General features: G+C 33.4%; 1 protein-coding gene across 3 annotated transcripts in view; it reads right to left on the bottom strand.

Annotated features, from left to right (window-relative positions):
- Nucleotides 1–22,862, bottom strand: part of LOC125681192 (protocadherin-11 Y-linked-like) — a 36,759-nt gene extending 13,897 nt beyond the window's left edge. Inside the window, exons 1-3 of one of the 3 annotated variants that reach the window (XM_056157224.1) lie at nt 22,673–22,862; nt 12,843–12,957; nt 3,894–3,965 (exon numbers count right to left, since the gene is read on the bottom strand). The gene's annotated coding sequence lies outside the window, so the exon portion shown is untranslated. Of the gene's footprint in view, nt 1–3,893; nt 3,966–12,842; nt 13,141–22,672 lie in introns of those variants that run through there. The other 2 variants (XM_056157223.1, XM_048921160.2) reach the window with 2 other exon arrangements.
- Between the last annotated feature and the right edge of the window lie 1,897 nt (nt 22,863–24,759).

Here is a 24,759-nt window from a genome sequence, read left to right as displayed (position 1 = left end):
ACAAGTGTCAAATTGTGTAAGCCTTTTTTCATCAATATTTCATTCATAATGACCTATAAAACTATGACCAATTCATTGGATTGCATGACCAACAAACATTAAAACCTAACTTTTTGACACGACTACTTTCACCTTTATTTATTGGTGTTCAATTCATGCAAACAGTAAACTACCTTCACAACACAGGCAGAAAAATTGAGATCGGTGAAGTTGATGGCAATTTTTGGCTTATCCTGCCATTACCGTGTGGATTTCTCCTGTATCTAGTAGAGGCTTTTTATTGCACTTCTTGTCAATAGTTGATGGAAAATTTCCCTTTGCTCCATTTACAATGTCAAGACCTGTCTTTCTGATGTATTTTCCTCTCAGACCAGTAACAATAGGAACTGCAATTTTGTCTCAAATTAATTTTTGTTTATCCCTACATGGAATTCAAGTTACACTCATAAATATGGGTTCATGTTTCTAAAATTCAACCAAAACATGCGACAATTCTCACAACTATAGTTTATACTCCACGTTATCACACCTCAGATCCAATACCTGTAATTGTCTACTTAAAAGAAAAATAAAACCAATGGCTTTTTGATGTAGGTCTAGTCAGATCTATGGCAAACCATGTTTTGACTCCCATACCTGACAGAAAAAAAAAATGATAGCTGTACCTTAATCTGACAAAAACTAGTAAAGTCAACACAAATCAATTTCAGACTTTCACCCAGGTATGAAAAGACATGTCAATTTGGTGTATTTGGTGATGGATCAAACTCTCTTATAAGTTTGCTCGGTCAGCTTGAAATATTTCTAATTTCCAGAAAATTATGAGAAGTGTTGAAGCATAAAAAGCTGTATAGAACGTTTTCCATGTCCAAGAAAAATGTGTTTCCTTCATAATGATTTGCTTGGTTAGCTCAATTTATCATCATGCTGGTCTAATATTAAGAGCTATTAGAAAGCAGTGGGTTGACTGGAATTTATAAAATACCATGGTATTATCCCTGACAAATAAGAAAAATTGGGGAAAAATTCACACTTCTTTGAAAATGCAAACCAGCTCTCATACATCTGTTGAATGTCTTTAAGCAACATTGACGTGCTCCTTCATCTTGAAAACTGAACTTAACATTTTACGCTTAACAAAATTTTTGTAAAAATTACGATTACTTAATTTGAAGTTGTCAACTACAAACACCTTGCAACACCTTACGTGATCAAAACTCAACCTTTTCTGTTCTAGCCTCCAGAAAGACATTATATATATACCTGTACGAGCAGTATACGGCAGAACAAGAATTATAACAAAGAGATTGTTACACTGGCACCGTTATCTTTCATCAAGTTCAAAAACAAAAATTGTGTATATCAATGTCTTGTTAACATACGAAAGAAAACATAAACGTCACATCATCATTTTATGGAAAATATCTTTACATCATGCAAGTTTTTTTTTTACACCTGATGATTTATGATGATAAATACAACAAAGTCAAAATTGGAGACAGAAAAAATAAAAGGGAACGGGAAAAAAAGAATTTCCACAAAAAACTGGTATCTGTAGAACAGAGGGAGGAGTGGACGTAGAACAAAGAAGGCTGAAAACCAGATTTAGAATCTCCATAATGACTAGATATTCTTTGTTAGTGCATGGTAGAGAAAGGGAACATTTACTCTGAGGCCTTGCTGCATTGCAAATGAAAAACTTTAAAAACAAAGCTGAAGAAATTTCTACTACAAAACTGCTCTGGTTAAATTTGTATTTTTTCTTTAAACGCTGCAGAAAACAATGGAAAATCAACTGTTTCTTAAAACGTAAACATCTGCAAGATTAGATGTCAGATCTGGATAGGTTTAAGATTCTTTCAGGCATGTGACCCATTAGATTAAGATAAAGACTTTAAACTCTAGGGACTAATTTAATGTTCAATATTCCAGTATTAGCAGTCTGGGATACTAGGGAACATTTGAGCAATTCCTCGAAGATCCTTCTTCCCTCCTTTGGTGAAGAACTGTGTTCTACAACCCGGTTCATTCCAATTCTTTATATCGGTAGCCCCCAAATGGCTACCATATACTCCGGCCATCCAAGACACAAATTTTTCAATCATCAGGCAACTCACTGCATTTAATATCTTGAACAGCCAATGCTACTCCAGTACGACATGAGGTTAGAAATTGATTATTTGATTCTGTCACCTTTTTATCAAAATAAATGATAGCTGGATTAAGATTTAACATGATCTGGGGAAAAAATATGCCACTTTATGAGGGGAATTGTTCAATATTTGTCCCACTGTGAAGTGAAAATCTCCCCTTGAATGTGTAGACCACTGTGATCGTGTTAAGTCTTCTAGCTAAAACCTCTAACTTTATCATGGAACACAAATCGTGTACATATACTTGAAATTTAATTCCATTTTTTAACATCCTCAATATTTTTGAGTGGTTAATAATTGGAAATTTATCAAATTCTTACTCAAAGAATAATGTAGTGGGGATGGAGGGGATCCACCAGAGATAAAAAAAGGAAAAGTTGACATTAAAACTAAGAAAATCCTTCATTCTTGATACACAAGGAAAATATTTCATGAGGAAATATGGGAGTGTGAATAACCATCAGTACCTCAAGGCCTCAAATTAACAGGAAGTCAATTACACATCATCTGTCAATGGTACAAGTCATATTTCTATACAATTCTTAACAATAACTATCTGCAAGTTTCATCAAGAAGACCAACCAGTTTTAAAATAGTAAACATGGATGATTGGAAGAATTTGGCACTGACAAGCTAAGACCATCAGAATGTGGGACAGCACAGGAAGAAAAGGATTGTGGCTGGCTGGGGGATATTTTCCTACACATCAGACAGGTATTCGGAGATGTTTGTCTACCCTACACTTCAACAAACACTGATTGGACTTGGATAACAGTTTGGGACTGTGGGGCTTTGGACTCACCTGATACACAGTGTCTCTCCATCATCAGAGCCCAATCATGTCAGGACATTCTAACTTTCATCATTTTATTACATAAGCTTTTTATCAGGGGGTAGATAGAAAGGTACCCATCCATTAAAAAATACTTTGTGGTTTGGTCTTACTCAATCTGTGTTGTTATAAGACTGTAATGTTATCAGTGTGACACATTAGGGCTGATTGTAAGAGAAACAGAAACTGATGGGTGATAATGCATTTGGTAATCTTAACTAACAGTAAATATCTTTATAGAGAAAAAATTATTCACTCATCTGGTAAATAAAGAATATAAATATCTTGCTGAATAATTTCAGTAAATTTTATACTGTATTTTTAAAATAATGGTTTGGTAAAATTTTAAAGATTATAACAAACTTTTAAAAATACATACTACAAATATTTAGAATTTTTTAAACATTACATTTTACAAGTATCAAATACATATATGTCCAATGTCTTTTAAATAACTGTAAATTGAGATTCTAACAATTTTCTTGTAAGGGTCAGTGTGAAAAGGAAAAATATTTCTCTTGATTTTGTGAACGGTCAGAAACATTAAGATTTCTATTTCTTACATTAACAGATTGTTAAATATCCATAAATTTTCTCCAGAAGAAGAAAACCGACATGAAATCAAAGTTAGTTCAATTACTATTTATTAAAAATGTTTTGCCACTGGAGCTGATTTTTACAGATAGATGTAAATGGAAGACTGACATAAAAGGCTGAGGTGACCCAAACCACAGAAAGTACTTAGGAGTCAAATGACTTCAAACAAAATGCCCCCATGATCTTGAGAAAAATCTTTCTCACCAATTCAAAAGACCTGTTTATCATTGTCCTTTTGTTCTGTATCTTTAAGAAAGATCAAACTAGCAGAGGTAGAAATCTGTCCAGCATATTTTACGAAATAGACTTACCTGTTACCTCAGATGCTCAGGTGTCACTTTGCACATTTGAGCGAATTCAGAATCCAGATCATGGGGAAAATACTACAAAAACATAAAAAACAACTCTGTCACAGAAAATAAAGTAACAAGAGTGCTGCTAATTGGACTGAAAAAGGAAAGTTGTAGATAAACAAAGATTTGCACCTGTACATAACAATACTCACTGATCCATTGATTGACACATAAAACCTACTGAGGTAGCCAATGATATGGGACAATCCCATTGACTCCACAGAGCTATTCACCCCACCGCTTAAAGGAGAGAAAAATATGTTGTGTTTTACTTTCTCTAAGCTTACTTTATGACATCAAAATATATGGTATACTGGTCCTTGTATTTTCTTTTTAATTTGTCTAGTAACAATCTTGTGCCTCTGTGTATGTTCAATATTTTGTAAATAGAAGCTTTGAATGAAATCATAATGGAACCGACAGGAAATTGGGGGGTTTGTCCGTCTTTTCTGATCCGGTCTGTTTACCTAGCACTTGTGTCAGACTTCCTTTGGAAACGAAAAATGTTACATAGAGCTAGATCATCAACTGTCGTCATCTCCCATGATGACCTTTATTTGGTCTTCACATTGATCAACAATGCTCATAAAGTAAAATTCCAATGATATTCTAGAGACGCCTTGTAAAAATAAATAATTCTGCTTACAAGTATTTAATAAAACTTTCATCTAAATGACAGAATTTGAACTGTTCCCTTGATCACAGCATGAAATTTGGTTCCCTTCTTTAATTTTGCATTTCTTTTTATGATTTTGAAGGACATGTGAAACTCATTTGATATGATGATTCATTTGTGGACAGGTCAGTTTTTATCAAAACATGAATTTACACATTCAGAGGTACATTGATGGGCAGAGAAGTTAATGGAGTTATTTGATGACTGCTTTCCAACTAATGAACTTTAAATGACTCTATATCTCTATTTGCATTGGTTCATCATCAACAAAAGTCGGGTATTTTTTCATTTTCACCTGAGTAATGACTTCTATAAATTACAATCTCACTTATCACAGATTTATCAAAGATTTTTATCTTGATGTTTGTCAGTGAAATATGTACCCTATCTCATGACATACAATAAAAGAAAAAACACACCATTAAGAGAAAGGCCTATAAAAAATGTGCAATTAGCTTCCATCTTAATTTGATATTTCATAAGTCAATAAATATAAAAATATAATTGCTTCTATTACAGACTTGTTGCCTTAACATTTTGATCAAAAATAAAAAACATTCACAGAGGTCAATTCCGTCACTTATTGGAATAGGAAACATTTACGCACACCTTGAGATTTTACAGGTTGCCTAAATGTACTTGATCTCTTTTTTTCATCACTTCCAATGAACACTAGTGACCCACACATACCCTTGGTATTCACAAAATCCCATCTGGGGTTTGCTATTGCAAAAAATCATTTGGGCAGAAAATATATTTAAAACAAATTCCTAAGTAACTTTTGGACCTGCTTCTCCTTATGGGAGATTGATGCAGACATTGGGGACGTGACTGGGGTAACAGGGTTTGCGTCTAACGATGATCGATACCGCAGCTGTCAACGACAATTGTCAACAGTTTGCATGATTAGCTTCCGCGTCAGATCATTTGTCAGTGATTAGCGACGAGTGATTTCCCCCACAAGATCCTCACATTCACATTCCCTTCATTTGAATAAAAAAATCAAAATGTAGCATTTCTAATGCGTACAGAATTATAAAAGGCAACAATCACTGAAGTTTTGGACAACCTGATATTGCAACCATAAATTACACCTGCCCTTTCATAATAAATTAGCTGTAAAAATGAAAGATTTTGCAGGAAAAAGAATGTTTCAGGACATGCATCTAATGTTCTATAAAAAATAAATTCCTTCTTTTTTTTTATAAATTAGTTTTTGAACATATGCATGTTGCAAACATTTCCTACTTTCAATATTAATTAGATACTGTATGCAACCAAATGATTGTTAGACATTTGTTGATTTGTACATTACAATACACTACAATCCATTCTTTTGGTTGCAATGCCACAATAACACTATAAGCTCAACAAATTAGCATGATCTAAATGACTATGAAATTTGGCACTGTACCTAAGGTATTGACTGCCTGACAAGGCGATGTATTGGGCGATGTATTGGGAAGGGTTTGAATCACCATCTTTGTGGTTTGGTATATCCGTGGCATACTTAACAGGCTAACATATCAAACCAGCGGGAACTATAAGATCATCTTAATCAGCCAGAAAACCAATCAGATTATGTGTTCAAATACTTATGCTCACACAATGATATGGCAAATCCATTAACAAAACATTAAATAATGTATTCCAAGTACCCCGTCATTGCCAAGTATTGACACGGCAAATGAAAGGACTTTTTCTCAACTGTATGCAAATAAATCTTTGTCCAGTTTAAGCACTTGCATTATAAAAACTTTTCCACAATGTAATTCAAATCTACATGAAATATCCTATAATTCAAGATGAGGGATTATCTCAGTCAATTTTTTTTTCTAAAAAAAATTCAACAGTTTTAATCAGATTTTAGATTAAATCTGTTTATGTGAAATGAGATTTAAATCTCTTCAGTTTTGCAACAAAAGATTTCCCCTTACTCACAGTTTCATGTGTTTATCAAATGAAGAAAAGAAAAAGTGTTTTTGGTTCTTTGTTGAGTGTTGATTTAAAATGCAAGATATCATAGAGTAATTTCTGCCAGCGCCATGACAAGTTGACCCCCAAATAGCAATTTATCACGAGTGACCTTTTAAGTGTAATTAAAAGTTCTTTGTCTAGAAGGGTTAATTGCAAAATCATCTGGTACTGAATATCCATGGACAAATACCCCCCCCCCCCCCCCCCCCAATACCGTGCACAATGTAGACTTCGATCACTGCTATAAATATATCTATTACCAAAAAGAAATTTTCTAGATCCACTGCATTATGCCTACCAGCATCAATAACATACATCCTTCAGTTCTATCTCTGTAACATACTAATATTATTCTGCATGTATCTATACCTCGACAACACACATTTAACACACAATCTATAGACCAGCAACCTTTGGTCCCTGAGAGAGGCCATTGTCACCTATTGATGCTATCAGATCGGAACAGTTACCAGGGGGAACTACCAACATATGCTCATTGTCTACCCAACCAATCCTATTTATACCCACTCAACACTGCCTCTGCAACTTAGTTTTGGTGAAATTCTAATAAAAGAAACTTGATTTATATATATTATTCTCATTTGTGCATTTGGACCATGAGACTGTACAAGTCCTCGTTTAAACTAAAATGCATTAGTTTAATTCTATGGCTCTAAATCAATCACCTAATCAATATCAGTAATTTTACTGCAATTTCTGACAAATATCATGAAATAGCTACAATTTCCTTTTACATATATATGTAAAATATGGAAATGAAATTATCTAAAAGCTGATGTTTAATTATTTTTAGCATTATGACTACTTTCCACGCTATAATCGATTATTTCAATCAATGTTTGAAACCCCCCAAAACCTCATACTATAACATACAGACTAATTATCCTTCATTTTAAAAGCAGTAAATTTGAATGACTTAAAATTTTTCATACCTGGCATGTATGAGAGTGATATCCATGAAGTGATTGGCCGTGGAAAAAAGTCGTCCAGAGGGCAGAGCCGTTTACCTACCTGGTCACTCTAAGTTAAATTGGTTTAAATTGTCTCTTCTCGATTCCCCAGAAACCGCTTTGTTTACAATTGTCTGACTAATCAAAGGGACCTTTGGGGACCTGCAATACCCGGTCAACAAACACCAAGGAAGGGGAGACAAATCATGCATGTAAGAACTTCTCAATAACTGTATAAATGAAAATATCAATCTGGCAAATAGAATAGAAAGTTCCCTGACACTTTTATTGTTAATCACAAAATACATAACAGGAAAAGAGTGTATCAATTATATAGTGTCAACAGTGTTGATAGGATTTCTGGTGATTAAACCATTTCTATTGAGAACGACCTGCTACTAGTGAAATGTTTCTATATACGTTTAATTATGCGCTACTGTTGAAGAAGACGGGACAAAATAGAAAGTAAACAAGGCTGTCTCCTGCTGATATGGACTGCACTCTGCCATTGCTAACTAAATGTGGACAACCAAATCCTGACAACAGTGTGAACAAAGTCAAGATTTCCTGTCAAATCTCACAGATTTTTAATACATCTTCAAAAATCAGGGACCAAACAATTAGGTCTGACCAAACTGTAATTACATAAATTCTAACACCATTTTAATTGATACCAAGTGATTTATAGATTTTCCTAACCAGTGAGAGCTTAAGGCCTCTCCTGCAAGAATAATGAATGGAGGATTTTGAGTGTATAATTTGTTTGGGCTTTCTGACATGTACCAGATCAAAGTACAGAATAGAAATCCCCTACAAAATAAATAGTTTTGTTGCATGCTAATCTCTTTCTCCAAAGTCAAAATCTTGGCAAATACCAGTTTTTTGAAATCAATAATCCCAACCAAACAAAACTGCTGTAAGCCCCTCCTTGCCTAACCATTCCCGATACATTGAAATCTGATAAAACTACAGATTTCTTTCCACATAGCTGTAGACATAAGTTAGAATCTCTAAAGTAACTGTGTCCATTAAATGCATATAAGCTAGAATACTTAAATCTACTTTAAGCTTCTGGATATGTATACCAATAGTCTTCCTAATCATTCAATTCTATGATTCATCAATGTTTTTGTTAAACAAGAGGCCCACAGGCGTTATCGGCCACCTGAGTACTAGTGAAAAAGTATCACTACTCCCAAAAGTTTTGAAATCCAGAAAAAAATTCCTGTTCTGAATATCTAAGCTAAATTTTAATGTTCAGCAACAGTAATGAGTATAAAACAAGATGTGTTCTTACAACTTCACTGCCCTCAAAAGTGCATACACTGATGAAAGACTTTACATAATATAATAGGTGTAATAATATTAAAACGTTAAAAAATATTACTAATTTGGACCCATCCTAGAGTCAAAATCCTGGGTTGTGAAATTCACCATTTTTTGTACAGCCTTTTCTGCTATTCCTAATTATGCATTTAGATTTTATACAGAATCAGCAAACTTACATATAAATACTATATACTAAGTTTGGCCCCACCCTTGGGTCAGAACCCCTACTCCGGGGATCATCAAATTTACAATTTTGGTAAAGGACTACCTACTCTTTCTAAATATCTATTTAGTTTCAATCTAGTATCAATAACACTAAAGAAGATGTTATTTAAATGTTTTACACATAAACACCACATAGTAAGTTTGTCCCCCCAACCTGGGGTCAGAACCCCTACCCTAGGTATAATAATGAAATTTACATATTTGGTAGAGGCCTTCATGCTCTACATCACTATGCATTTAGTTTTTCTTACACATGTGCAGTTCTTGTAAAGAAGATTTTTGAAAATTGGTCAATTTTGGGAACTTTTGCACTGCCCCTAGGACCCCAGGGGTGCTGGAGTCCTCAAATTTATGTCCCCTTTGTCCCAAAGATGCTTCATACCAAATTTGAAAAGAATTGGGATGTAGTTATCAAGAAGAAGTTAAAAATGTTCAATTGTTAACACATGGGGATGGACGACAACCAATTGTAATAGGTTACCTGAGTAAGCTTAAGTGACCTAAAACCAGATGTAGATCATAAAACACAAGAAACTGCAATATCACCAGTATTATGTACAACAGTATAGCAGAGGCAAGAGAGCTGGATCGAGACTATCTGCAAATTTAGCAATGGCTAGCTAACAAAGGTATGCAAAACTCTCTACCTGCAATATGCAAAATCTGCAACACCATATAAAAGTCTGAAGAGAACCACAAAACATTTCAAGATATTATAGTATATATCATGGTTGTTTTTTTTTTTTTTACCTGAAGTGACATATATTCAGGAAGAATCTAAACTAATTGACAAAAAGACTAGGCTCATTAATTTTATGATAGATCTTAGCAATATATAATTGTGATAAACTGAAAAAATTAGATAATGATAAACTTTCTCTTTTTCTTTTACCTGTTTTCTTTTTCAAAAACATTGAAATAAGTTGTAATTTTTTTTCATAACCCACATGGATCGAGTGTGGTCAAACTAGCAATAACTACTAAAACGTATGTGCGTCCTTCTCTCCATGGTCCATAAATTCATAATGAAAATAGATAAAATTCAGATGGAGTACTCACAGGGGATAACCGGAAAATAATAAATCAAATGGCTAATGACAAAAATTACCTTTGGGCAAAGACTGTAACGAAAAGAAATGGGGGCCAAAAATTGTTATAAGCCATGTCATACTTGCAACAGTGCTTACTCTTTGTAACTGTATGTACAAGGTTCATTGGTTACTTATGGAAGTGATTATATCAGAGGAAATGGAATAATATTTTCTTTTCATTTACAGGAGTAGTCTGTGTTTTTGTGGGGAGATTTCAGCTGTAGGCTATAGATGTAACAGACGGAGCCTGATAGGAGGCAACTGGACAAGCTATCCACCGCAATATAAAGGCTCAATAAACACAATTATAAAAATATATAAATGACAATTTTTGTAGAAATGTCTAATATCATATCATGGGGATCTTAGAACAGCCAAACTTCCAACTACTATACATGTCCACATCAATCTGATGGAATCCCTCTTAAAACACAACTCCTCACCTTGGAGGGGAAAAATACCTAATTTGCTGTCACTTCAAATTCAAAGGTTCTAAATTTGAGAAATGTTTTATCTGAAATCTAAACTGTCTAATTCCAAATAAATTTATATGATATTTCTTTGCTACACAGCACATACTTTGTATATAAAGTACACGATAAAGTCACCAGATTTCCATTTCTTGTCCCTGGGCTCCAGAACAACCATGTCAGACACTAAACTTATGGTCTGTCATAAAATTTGATCTCATTCACCACACCTTTCATTGGGTGACTTTGTTAAATTTAATTGGACAAGTTTGTGTATTGAAAAAGAGAGTTAATTATACCAACATAAAGAAGTCGGAGAATATTTACTGACCAACTTCAAATTCCTCATCAAAATGTACACAATTCACTGGGGACATTTGTCTGTTTGATGGTACATGTTTCCCTACCACCAAGAAAACAAGATAGGTAGACCTTTACAAAATTGAGACCGTTTATCTCATAAACTTGTGGGCCAATCTATTGTTAAAGTAGACCTGAAGATTGAAATCAATGAACTTGTATGGAAAAGAATTAAGATCCTTAAATATAAACAGTTCACATCAAAAGAATTATGTACATGTTTTCTGCCGATTGCAATTACAGGAGCTTGGAGAAAATCTGTGTAAAAATACTTTGTGATCATTAAAAGTCACCCGACTTATTTCAGACAATTAAACTACCAAATACTTAGAGCAAATCAATGCAAGTTTTGTTGATATTTAGATTTAAAACTGTGATTAGTGGTGGAAAAGATGAAAATCTGCTTTATTTTAAACAAGTGAAATATTTAATCTAAGTCAATCTGATTGAGACTCCATCACAAACAAATGACATGTTCAGAGATTCACAACTGAATGAATTTGAACATGACTCACAATCTAAAATATGTGACTGATTGAGCCATCCACAGAAAAATGAAAATTACTAGCTCTGTGTCACTGGACATGTACACCCAGTAATTTATTCCTGCTCAACAAAGAACTAAAAAATGACAGTACCATTAATTCTAAATAATATTAATCTTCAAGTTTCATATTGATATTGTATGCAAATATCTTCAAATTATCAATATTATTCTATTATTAGATATATTTACATTCATTATTGTATTAACTTTACAAATTTCCAGTAAATAAACTGAAACAAAAATTTCTCACCCAACAACAAGAAATATTATCTTATTCCAACCTTAAAACATTCTTAAAAATTCCAAACATCAGGTGAAGAATCAGAGCAAAAGAAGTATAGTAGGTACCAGTGATGTGAATTCAAAACTTATGGCACTTGTCCTTGCAGTTCGCCTATATGCCTCATACTTAGAAATAAATAATAAAACCTACACAATCCTCTATACATTAACTGATAAACATCAATTTTTTATACACAAATCCTGCTCAATACTCTGTATAAGCTTGCATGATGGAAGGAAAAAGGGATATTAGATAGATAAAATCTTACACAAATCACCAATAGAAAAAGTGAACACAAATTGAGCAATTTAACCCAAAACTTATGCTTTTGCTGAAGTGTCAAACCATTGCCTTCTTACACACACAAACTTGAAGCATGAAATGACCTCCATGAATGAACAAAACTTTTTCTGTCATAACTGATCAACTAATCAGATAACTTTCTTTTCTCCCCTCAATGAATTTTGACGCAAGATGTCAGAAAATGACTTTTACCTGTAACTAAAATTGAGGCTTACACTCTGGACCTATTTGGTGGTTCTCACCGACAGAGTTAAAATGCTGGGTGAAGCCCTTTTTAAAAAAATAAAAAATAACAAAACCAAAAGATCTATTTTGGCATGATTATGAAACAAACATCTGTAGCATTATCTACAACCAAAATAAAAAATTGTAACTGTGCTACAACAGACCTAGCATCCCTTTCTCTTTCAGGCTCTCTCATGGTGTCATATCAAATAGGCGCATTCATCAAAATATACACATGCATGATCAATGAATCACAATCTTTATAAAGCTCTACTTAATAATACCATACACAGTCAACAGAGTTCAAAATACCACATCGAAGATCAAGGCCCACTTTACTATAAGATACAATATACAATTCATATCAATGGATTTGTTTAAATAAATTGCAACATGTTAATAACTATTTGAAACCTAAATCATGAATTGATATCACTAACGCGTACTTACTTTGAATTTTCCATCAATAGTAACTTCAGTATTCTATCCTTCCAATGCTCACCATTAAATGATGTTTCGTATTGTTTTCCAGTTCTAAACTGAGTCCTCTCACTTCCAACTTCCGCTACAATAATATTTATTCTATTAATCACCTATTTCTAAATGAATGTCTTTGAAACATGAACTACAGGCATTTAATTCTTTAATGGAGCCTGGTTAACTAAATCAATCTAATGTATACAAATGTATCTCTAAAATGAATCAAATCACCACAAAAACGTACAGTGACGCGCCGTAACAATGAATGTGGAACGACTGTTGCAGATCTAATGTCAGTTGAAATAAATCTGATATCATTAGGCATATCTAACCTATTCCATATGCCATCTTACCCACACAGAAATTGTTTACACAAGACTGTTGTAAATAATTGACAAAATTAGCCACTGAGTTTGGGAGGACTAGCTAGCTCTGAAATTTAATATATAATAATTTGATTATAGTATCATAAGATTTGGACAATGTATTATCAATATGTATCATAGAAAAACTCTGACATAAATATTCTCAACAAGTGATCACTTTCAATAGGACTTGAAAATTAAATATGCTTGTTTTAAATACATGTACCTAAGCTAACATTGAAATATTTGAGCATTTTTCTGATGGATACAAATTTTTGAATCTGATATTACAAATAATATTCCTGGAAAATTAATTGTAAATACATGTGATGTCAAGCAGCAGATATTTTCTAGATTTTCATTCCAATACAGTATGTATACATATACTTCAGTAGGTGTGTTTTCCAACCAAAAATTAAAGATAGTTTACAACCACATAATGAATCAGTCCTGTTTATCACAATGAACCCCACTGAGCATTGTTGTCAAGGGTTCAAAGTGTATCTCAATCAATCTCCTCATTAAATGAATTAAACGGAGTGGACTGGTTGACTCATTAATGACTGCTCGTTAGTGTGATCATGGGGAAGAGACAAGGCAAGATATCTATCTCATACATCCCTCCCAATGTTTAAAAACAGATCTGTGATAAATCTGATAACACCTGAAGAGTTGCTTCAGAGCAATTAAATGCTCCATTGTGCTTCAAAACATACCCGTGCAAAAAAAATGACGGAAGCTTTGTGCTCCGTGTATTTGTGTGTGGACTCTCAGAGTTACGGAGTTAGACATAAATTATGATATAAAAAGATATCATCTTTAGATTATTCTAGGATAAGGATATTGGAATGATAAACAGTGACAGAGTCAATAGTATCACACTTCGAATCACACTTTATCTGACAATTTGTGAGAAGTTTGTCAGAATGCAATTTTAATTCAACAAACTTTGGTACCATGTCTGATTTGGTTACATTTATAAACATCAAAGAGGTCAGACAAGCTATCGGCTTGTATTGTTATCGGCAGTGATCCCTGGATTATAAGACCTCTTATCTAAATTGCAAATTAAAAGAAACTTTAAAGATACATGTAGTATTTAAATAATTTTCCTTCATAATGATGTCATTACAACAGGTAGTTTTCAATTTTTTAGGGATAAAATATTTCAGATAATTCTGCATCTTATTTTGAGAGAGAGGGGTTGATGAGATTCAGTTTTGTCCTTGGTTTCACGAGTACATTTATGTTTATATATTTTATTTATTTATTTATTCACCAATCAAGGGCCCTCAGAGGGCATATACAAATTAACAATTAAACATTATAACTACATGATACAATTTACACATGTGTACCATATACACGTTAAGGGTTTCTACATTGACATAGGTATTGAATTCTCATCACAATACTGATTGGAAATGTACTGTACAATAAATGTGCTATATGGGAAGTAAAGTAAAACAATATTATAAAATGTTGTCACAAGCACAGAGGGTACCAAGGGACGGTGCCTGAGCCAAGTCTATCAGACTGGCAGTCTTGTACCCTAAGTGTTTAAGACAGCTTATTTATAGTATACACAAAAATAATATATGATCAGAGTTTTCTTAAAGTGACCCTTTAAAAGGAGAAAATTCAAAGAATTATTTGAAATTCTAAATATCTTGTTTTCATGTGACAAAAACCAGAAATTTACATAGAACATCATGAAGAAGATGATATTGAAATATCTCTACCAATGACACATCTTTGAAAGAATAAGTATAGCAACAATATAAATCTTGTTCAGGAAACTGTTCTATGATATGTTCATAGAAAAGGAAAACTGATTTAAAAATATGCATTTTTTCATCAAAAATTTCAAAATCAAGAGAAAGTCAAACATTTGCAACATTACATTGGAAAATTACCATTAATATCTTATTAAAAAAAACAAAAACAAGAATACTTTGTAACATTAGAAGGTTATACATCCTTCATTAAAATAGAGACTCAGTATTTTCCTTCCAAAAATTGAAAGTCATTGTATCAGACCATTAAAATGTTCTTCGCTTCAGCAGTGATACAAAATATCTTTGTAAAATACTCTTTCCTCTTCATAACAATTCTTTATTCACTGAATTTCTTTAAAAAAGGATTTACCAAACACATAGATCTAGCAATACATATATTAAAGTCTAGCAATATACCTATACATGATCCTTCTGTGTCATAAAAACAAGTAAATACTATGAATATTAAGCAGTTGCATTCACTAGCTTCATGAAGGAAACACAATTTGCTTGTCAATGACTGACATCTTAATGCTACATTAATTGCTTTATTGAGTTATAACTTTCAAAATTAACGACATCAAAAGCAAGTTTGCTCAGTATTGCTACATTGATAACATCAGCTCATAAAAAGCATTATTCATCATTGAAAGAAATTATGCCACCTTTTGGCAAAGTAACAACTTAGCTCAATTTGTCTTGCTTCAGTTATATTATATGTAAAAAGATTATAGAAATAACATTAACAAAATTACAGAACAGCAGGTGTTTTACACAAATTTTAACTTTGATCATCTGCAAAACCTACTACAAACCTAGGTATGCTGTTCATGTATAATATATATTATAATATTTTCCAAATGGTAAAAGTTTATTTTTCTAAATTGCATCTATTCAGATTATATGAAGGAATTTTCCACGATATATTTCTCAATGTGATATTAATTTGCTTCCCTTGATCATATCAAGTCTTTATAGTTGAAATTTCTTAATCATATTGGAATGATTTATTCTGATCAGATGTTAATGAAACTGCAGTTATCTGCAACCAAGTGCAATGGGTATGCATTTAAAATATTTGAAAAATCATCTATCATATACTTACCACAGAAAGAAATTATATACTAAGCACATAGGGCAAAAGGTGAATGGGTCACAGTTCCCCCAGGAGTCCAATGACAGGTGAGAAATAGGGTCACTTTAAAAGTGTCATAAAAGTCCCCAAAGATAGTGAGGAAGAGTCCCACCTGAATAAGCAGCAGACATCATTAGCACCTACACCATATTCCACTGGAAGAATGACCAATGTGTTCAGATCCCTATATGTGGACTAGGAACAAAGAGAGAACAATGTAGTCCTCTGACGACGAGTTCAACACAGCAGGATTCATGCACATCACCAAAATTAAGTATTATTTTATTTAGCAAATAATTTTTAAAAAATAGTTTTTTCAAATAAATACAATAATCTAGGACCAATTTCTCCAATATATTGCCAACACATATCCTAATTTTTTCACAGTTTTCACTTCAATGGAGAACTGTTCTTGGAGACCAAATCACACACCAAAGAAAATGCTGGCTCATTATCCGAGAGCATTTGCAACTTCATCCTTAAAAGTGATAATCACCACATTAAATTCATGCCAAGTTTCCTACCATACTAACACGTACTCATTTCACTCACCATATTCCATGGATAATGAGACGGGGAGCTGCTAACTTTGGTTCTGATTGACAGAACAACTTTATTGGAATTATTAACCATATATATAGCAGCTCTGAAATATGCACATTACCCATAAAGCTCCAAATCAATGGCATAGGGTCACCTCGTCCTTCCAGCCGATGATAACTGTTATGATACCTGATAGGATTTAAGTGCTCACTATTTCATGGCAATTGGATATTATCATCAACGGTGCATCACTGTGATAGACTGAAAATACCAGGAAATATTAGACTTTTGACGAGTGTGATAAAATGGAATGACTACAGAGGGCTGATATAAACATTCCTCCGCTTCATGTCTTAATCATAGTGTTTTATTTTAATAATTTTACAGACATATATATGAACTCCCATGGTTTGTGGTTTGATATGATTTCATATTCAACGAGTTGTGTGTTTTCTATCCTCGAGCCTTGGTGAGGGGATATTAAACACACATCATCGACGAGTTGGATAAAAATCATATCAAATCACAAATCATGGGAGATTCTTTTTTATCACGTTATCCCCCCCCCCCCTTCTCCAAAGGGACCTCCGTGGCCGAGTGGTTAGAGCACCTTTGGTTAGTGCGGGTTTGAATCCCGCTCGAGCCGGTAAGTGCGAAACTTTCCCAGTTTACTTGCGGAATGTTTCTTCTCAGGTACATTGTATCTGGGTTCTCTCTTCCACCAATAAAAACTGGGCGCCACCAGATAACTGAACAAGAGGCCCACAGGCCTTATCGGTCACCTGAATACTAGTGAAAAAGTATCACTACTTCCATGGGCTATGAAATCTAGAAAAAACTTCCTGTTCTGAATATCTACACTCAATTCTAATGTTCAGCAACAGTAGAAAACAAGATGTGTTCTTAAAACTTCATTGCCCTCAAAAGTGCATACACTGATGAAAGGCTTTAAATAATAGGTGTATCAATATTATAACATCAAAATATATGACTAATTTGGACTCATCCTAAAGTCATAACCCTGGGTTATGAAATTCACCATTTTTTGTACATCCTTTTCTGCTATTTCTAAGTATGCACTTAGATTTTATACAGTATCAGCAAACTTACACATAAAGACTATATATACTAAGTTTGGCCCCACCCTGGGGTCAAAACCCTTACTCTGGAGAAAATCAAATTTACAATTTTGGTAAAAGACTAGCTGCTCTATCCATTTAGTTTCAATTTAGTATCAAAAGCACTAAAGAAAATGTTATTTAAGTGTTTTACACATAAACACTGTATAACAAGTTTGGCCCCACCCTGGGATCAGAACCCCTACCCTGGGGATCATAAAATTTACAATTTGGGTAGAGGCTTTCCTGCTCTACATAACTATGCATTTAGTTTTTCTTAAATGTGTGTGGTCATTGAGAAGAAGATTTTTGAAAATTTGTCATTTTGGGGCAGTTTTTGCTCTGCCCCTAAGGCCCCAGGGGTGCAGGAATCCTGAAATTTACGATTTATGTTCCCTTTCCAAATATGTTTCATACCAAATATGAAAAGAATTGGAATGATAGTTATCAAGAAGTTAAAAATGTTTATTGTTCACACATTTCATAACTGACCATTATGGCCCCACCCTGATACCAAAACCCCTACCCCTGGGATCATCAAATTTACAATTTTGGTAAAGGACTACCTGTTCTTTCTAAATATCTATTTACTTTCAATTTAGTATCAATAGCACTAAAGAAGATGTTATTTAAGTACATGTTTTACACATAAACACTATATAACAAGTTTGGCCCCGCTCTGGGGTCAGAATCCCTACCCCAGGGATCATGAAATTTACAATTTTGGTAGAGGCCTTCCTGCTCTACATTACTATGCATTTAGTTTTTCTTATCTATGTGTGTGGTTCTTAAGAAGAAGATTTTTGAATATTTGTCATTTTGGGGCAGTTTTTACCCCGCCCCTAAGGCCCCAGGGGTGCAGGAATCCTGAAATTTATGATTTATGTTCCCCTTGTTCTAAATATGTTTCATACCAAATTTGAAAAGAATTGGAATTATAGTTATCAAGAAGAAATTAAAAATGTCTATTGTTCACACATTTAATAACTGACCATTTTGGCCCCACCCTGATACTAAAACCCCTACCCCTGGAATAATAAAATTTACAATTTTGGTAAAGGACTACCTGTTCTTCCTAAATATCTGTTTACTTTCAATTTGGTATCAATAGCATTTTAAAAAGAAGATGTAATTTAAGTGTTTTCCACATAAACACTACATAACAAGTTTGGCCCTGCCCTGGGGTCAGAACCCCTACCCCGGGGATCATGAAATTTACAATTTTGGTAGAGGCCTTCCTGCTCTACAGCACTATGCATTTAGCTTTTCTTACATATGTGTGGTTCTTGAGAAGAAGATTTTTGAAAATTGGTCAATTTTGGGCAGTTTTTGCCCCACCCCTAAGGCCCCAGGAGTCCTGAAATTTACAATTTATGTACCCCTTGTCCCAATGATGCTTCATACCAAAGAACAAGGTACGATTGTATACATGAAAAGGCCCAAAAAATTTCTCTCTATAAAATGTGTCTGGAATTAACCTTAATCAGCGTTTTAAGAAAGTAAAATATATGCCAGGTATACTATGTCAACAAAATCATTATGGTATTCCTAATTGGATGGCATTATGACATCATGAATAAGACATTTCCCTCCTTTTTTTCAAAATAAGCCTGAAAACTGCCAAATGTCATACATATTATTGCTCAGGAAAAGATGTGCGCATTTGTCGAGCAAAATGAAAATGATATATATTGTGTATTATTTTAAGATGAAAAACATACTTGAATATGAATTTGCTCGACACAGGCGCTGTATGTTTTCTGAAAGGAAAACCCCTGAATTTGTGGCTATTTTCATTGAAAATGGCATTTCTGCAATTTTATGCCAACTTCTAGCTCTCGTCATATGACACAAATCATTTTGTTGATCAAACTGAGCGGATTTTGGGTTTGCTAATCTATTCCTTATTTCAATGTCAGGGTTTAAGCTCCAAGTGAAATCATCGATATTTTGGGCCAAATGACTTTAGAAACTGTACCTACTCCTTTGAAAAGAATTGGACTGGTAGTTATTAAGAAGAAGTTAAAAATGTTCAATTGTTAACGCACGACGGACGAAAACCAATTGCAATAGGTCACCTGAGTTTACTCAGGTGACCTAAAAATTGTTGAGTGTGGTGGAAAACAGCAAACAATCAATCAAACACACACACACCCTCTCTCGGTTATTCATTTGCGTTGCTGTATTGTTGGGAATTTTGCTTCCTGACATTTTGTAAACAAACTATGTAAAATTTAATATTAATTAAACTTTTTTAAATGGTAGCTTTAGTCTGTGTGTTTGTATTCTTGATTTCTCTATGATTAATACTTTATGCATTAAATAAAAAATGCTATATGTTGTTACAAGCATCGAGGAATTTTATTTGTATTGATTTTGCAATACATGTACAACTTCCCCGAAGTCAGTTCAGTTCACACAATACTCTGTATAATATTTGAAAATCATTAAAATTTAAAACACCTGTGTGTTTAAACATGTTTTCTTTTATTACAAAAGAACAATGATTACATATAATATGTCTTTACCTAATTAAGACTCTGTCTTTTGTTTATTTTCTTTGATAAAAAAACACCATTTGCAAGCATAACAAATAATAAAACGTAGGGGCTAATTTTAATTAGACTATCATTTTCCTAAAAATATATAATTCAAAGTAAAATTTCATCTTTGAAAAAATGCCAGTGTTTTTGCAGAAACCATCAATAATTTTTCAATAAAAGCAAAACTCTTCCAACACATCAAAACAAAATTGTTCCAGTACTCTAAAATCAAAAGATAAACTACCACCATATGGATGAGTCGTGTAGAAAATGAAGTTCTATATAGATACTATCAGGAAGACACGGGGTCCAGGACAAGCTAATGACACACCAAATGCGAGTTCAATGCTTCCATTTAACTGGTACAATCTCTAACCATCGCATGGTGTCTCCAGTTAATTCCATCAGGGGTTCAGAAAGTGACCTTTTAAAACAACATTCATATCCTCTTCCATATTACTAATGCATTGTTTATAACAGTCAATCTATATTTATGTGCACTGTATATTCTCTGAAAAATGTAATCTGCTTATAAAATCAGCTAGAGTTGTCCTTGGTGGCAATTGGCAACTTTTTGACACAAAGATATTGTTCATATCTGGTGGTACCGATCCCGTTCATTTTCATAGTTTTTCTATCAGATTTACATTTTGTGACACATTCTAACACTACATGTATCATACATGTAGTGTTAGAATGTGTTCAGATTGCATTAGTTATAGAATTATCATACAGAAGCACATTCTACAACAATGAAGCCTTTGACTTTGTTGTACAAAAAAAAAAAAATGAAGAAACAACAAATTTTGTCATCAAATGCTTTTCTTTCTTTCTTTCTTTTTTGTTGTTGTTGAAAATCTCACTAAAATTTATTCAATATTTCTGACTGAGACAATATGTTGACCATTAACAAACATACTCAACTTCGCTGAATAAACATCATTACTCAAAGGGCGGGACCTAACCTCTGCATGGCTCCGATGCCATCACTTAATTACATAGGTTGAGATTTCTGCATTTGCCCTAAATGAAATTTTTTGAATGATTCTTTTTGTTGCTTTTTTTTTTTAAGGAGATTGATGTTTTAAAAGTTGCCATTCAATTTCTACCTTTTAAAACCTGAAATAAATAATCCTGATATTCCAAAGTTGTAAACCCCTTGCTTTTGAAAAACTTTGTAAAGAATAACCTTCCAAAAAATGTCAAAACATTACATGCACTGCAAAGTCTACCTATGCAGCATGAATTCCACTGTATTATAAATTCTACTGTCATAGGATTTGAAAAAGTTGGAAGGAGACGACATAACTCTCTTTTGAAATGAGATATAATGCCCCATACATGTGATAAACCATTTACAGTTTTTGATCATCTGACAAATAAAATCAAACTGCAAAGCAATTAAAATAAACTCAACTGTGCACCTGCATGTGTGGGGTCAGACCATCACCCAGCAATTAGTGAAATTTAGGGGGTGTTTCCCTTAAACCCTCATCAAACTGTAAAACTCTTCAATCGCTCTGGCAAAGTTCGATTGTTTACAGACAAAGTAACATAAAACACAGAACCAGACTGTTACTAGTCATGCCCTATAATGACTATAAGGATCGGATAGTGTGAGGTCCTAACATCTTCAGGAAAGCAAACATTATTAACAAAACAGGGAAGAAATGTTCATCAACGATTAACTTTACATCACAAAAAACTCTTTTAAATGTTAATATCACATCACTGTGAAACATCTCTCATTAAATGTAACTTAATCACATGCAAAAAACTATTCATTATTTTAAGGGCTTTTGAGCATGTAACATTAACACCCCGGGGTCTGTAATTATGTGTTTGAATTACTGGTTTTGTCACTTGTGAACATGGTTTTCTTTGCAATCAGGACTTCAAAGATTACCAAGAATTCTTATTTTCTACCACTTACTTAAAAAGGCAACATCTTTAAAACGTTTAACCATAGAAGTGTCCCATGATCTGAAGTTGCCAAACCTGGAAAGGACTTTCACAAGTCTGCAACATTTTCTGCTTTGATATTTTGTTCATATGGCATATATAGGCACAGTAATGGGTACACTGGTTCACCAAAATTAACAAAACTGATCACTGTTTATACATTTAACAAATTATATTTTTGAAAATACATGATGGTATGAACTGCAACACTTCATGTCCGCATACTTCATGAAGTGTGTTAGAGCTTCATAAAAGTATGCCAACACGAATCCTTGTAGTTCAAACCTTCTGTCAAAAATCATATTTTTACTTTCATTTCTGTCAGAATTTTCAGCCGTTAGAATAGAAGTACGTACCATATTATCAAGATTTATATGCACAATGTCCACAACTGCAGCGCATTCATGAGGAAATGGCTATCATAACAATTGCTTAAAATATAAAAGGAAAAAAAATTGGAAATGTAAACATTAATAAATACACACATATGTCCAGCCGAGTTACAAACATTAAATTATCATATAAGTTGTCATATATTTTTTACTGCAAACACTTTTGTCTGATAATTTTCAAATATAGCAGATTTATAAACATATACAAATATATTTATTGTAATTTAGTAAAATAATGTTTTTTGAAAACTGTCCCCCCACCCCCATAAAATAAATTCAGGAAAATGAATCACTTGTAAATTACAAGGTCTGAGTGGATAATGATGACAATTATTGACAATTAAAAAACCACCGTCCATCTGTCAGTTCTAAACCAATTCCGGATTTCATCTGCCGGTGGATGCATCTCGTCTCCACTTGATACCATCAACTCCACATAACTATCTTCTGGGTGCTCATCACATGTCCTGCAATAAAATTAAACTACTGACGTTTAGTAGATTAGGACGATCTGTCCTTTCTACAATAACAAAGAAGTCTGTGAGGACCTTTAAGTGACAGTCATAAAACCACTACATAAAAATCTCACTCTCATCCGTTATCGAACATAAAATGAAAAATTTTAATTTTTTTTAACCAACTTCATTTAATCTGATTTCTTCAACCTTGAATACCAGCAACCTGTATTTTCTAAATATCTTGGATTTAATCTCTCTGACTAACAAAAAAAACAACAAGCCATCCTAAAACTGAAATTCAACAAGATTCAAGTTTCATTCTTATGTGTATAAATATCAATGACTAAATCAGGTGAATGGGAGACAACTCTTATACAACCACTAAATTTCACCACGAGTCCCACAAGCACTAGATAACACCTGTCATTATGCATCTAGTAGTAGAAGTTTTTGTGGTATAAGTTTTTCATAACCTATAGTATTAGTTATTCATTGGCAAGAGTTACCCTTTGTTACATGAATCACCAAATAATGCTGCGGGTCTGAGTAGTACACCTCATGAGGAGCATTGAATGCAACAAAGCCTGTAAAAATGACAAGTCACACAAAAACAATTTCAACAAAGTTCACACTGACCTTGGAGGCATGACCTTGGATTAAGGTCATGACACATCTGCTTTTCCACAAAACTACGACTTTGTTCTTCTCAGGTACATACATGTACATGTATATAGACGTCATAACCCAAACAAAGTGTTATGGATACAAAAACGGACAGATGGGCAGATGACATAGCTTATTATATCCTATCAAAAGATGGGCATATAAATTTTTTTTCAATGTATGGCATTTTCAAAATAAATCATGCAAGTGTAGCTTGTACCATTAATAATAGTACAGCATACATATGTATATATACCTTGATCAACAAATAAAACAAATTACTACTTTCCCAGTCACTATTTCAACTCCTAATTCATCCTACCCAGCAACTATTAAAAAAATAATTATGCATCAATAGAGGTGACCAAATTCATTATTTTCTTAACCAGTGCTTGTGAACATGCACATAGCATATATCCTGGTGTCTCACTGATCGTGCTTGTTAAATGTTTTCTATTTTTTGTGGTAAATTTGTAATGTTACAAAAATTACATCAATCCCTCAACAGACACAATTTAGATATTTTTTCCTTTAAAATCATGAAAGAAAAAAAATGGTGTGCAACTTCGGTTTGCTTTGTGTTAGTTGACAGTGAAGAGTTCCACTGTATCGTGCCGTGCAAGTTCCCTTACAGCGAAGCTTGTGTAATGTGCCCTCTTGTGAGAGAATGATTTTCTTCACTCTGTTCCGTCGATGTGGCCTCATGTTATAACCCACACAAAGGTTACAATGTTCCAAAACGACATTACTGAAAGCTACTAGTGGACTCGACATACCTCCCTTCCATTGGTTAAAGCCATGAAATCAAAGGTTTCACAGTGTGCAAGATATTCCCCATAAAATATATGAATGGAAACTCCATACGATATTGTAATGGTCTTCATGGACAGGCATACATGTATATATATCATCGAAAATAGAATACTATAG

The sequence above is a fragment of the Ostrea edulis genome, chromosome 2, assembly GCF_947568905.1.
Source record: "Ostrea edulis chromosome 2, xbOstEdul1.1, whole genome shotgun sequence".
Classification (NCBI taxonomy): domain Eukaryota; kingdom Metazoa; phylum Mollusca; class Bivalvia; order Ostreida; family Ostreidae; genus Ostrea; species Ostrea edulis.
Note: the sequence above shows the minus strand (reverse complement) of the source record. Positions and strands in the feature narration are given on the sequence as shown.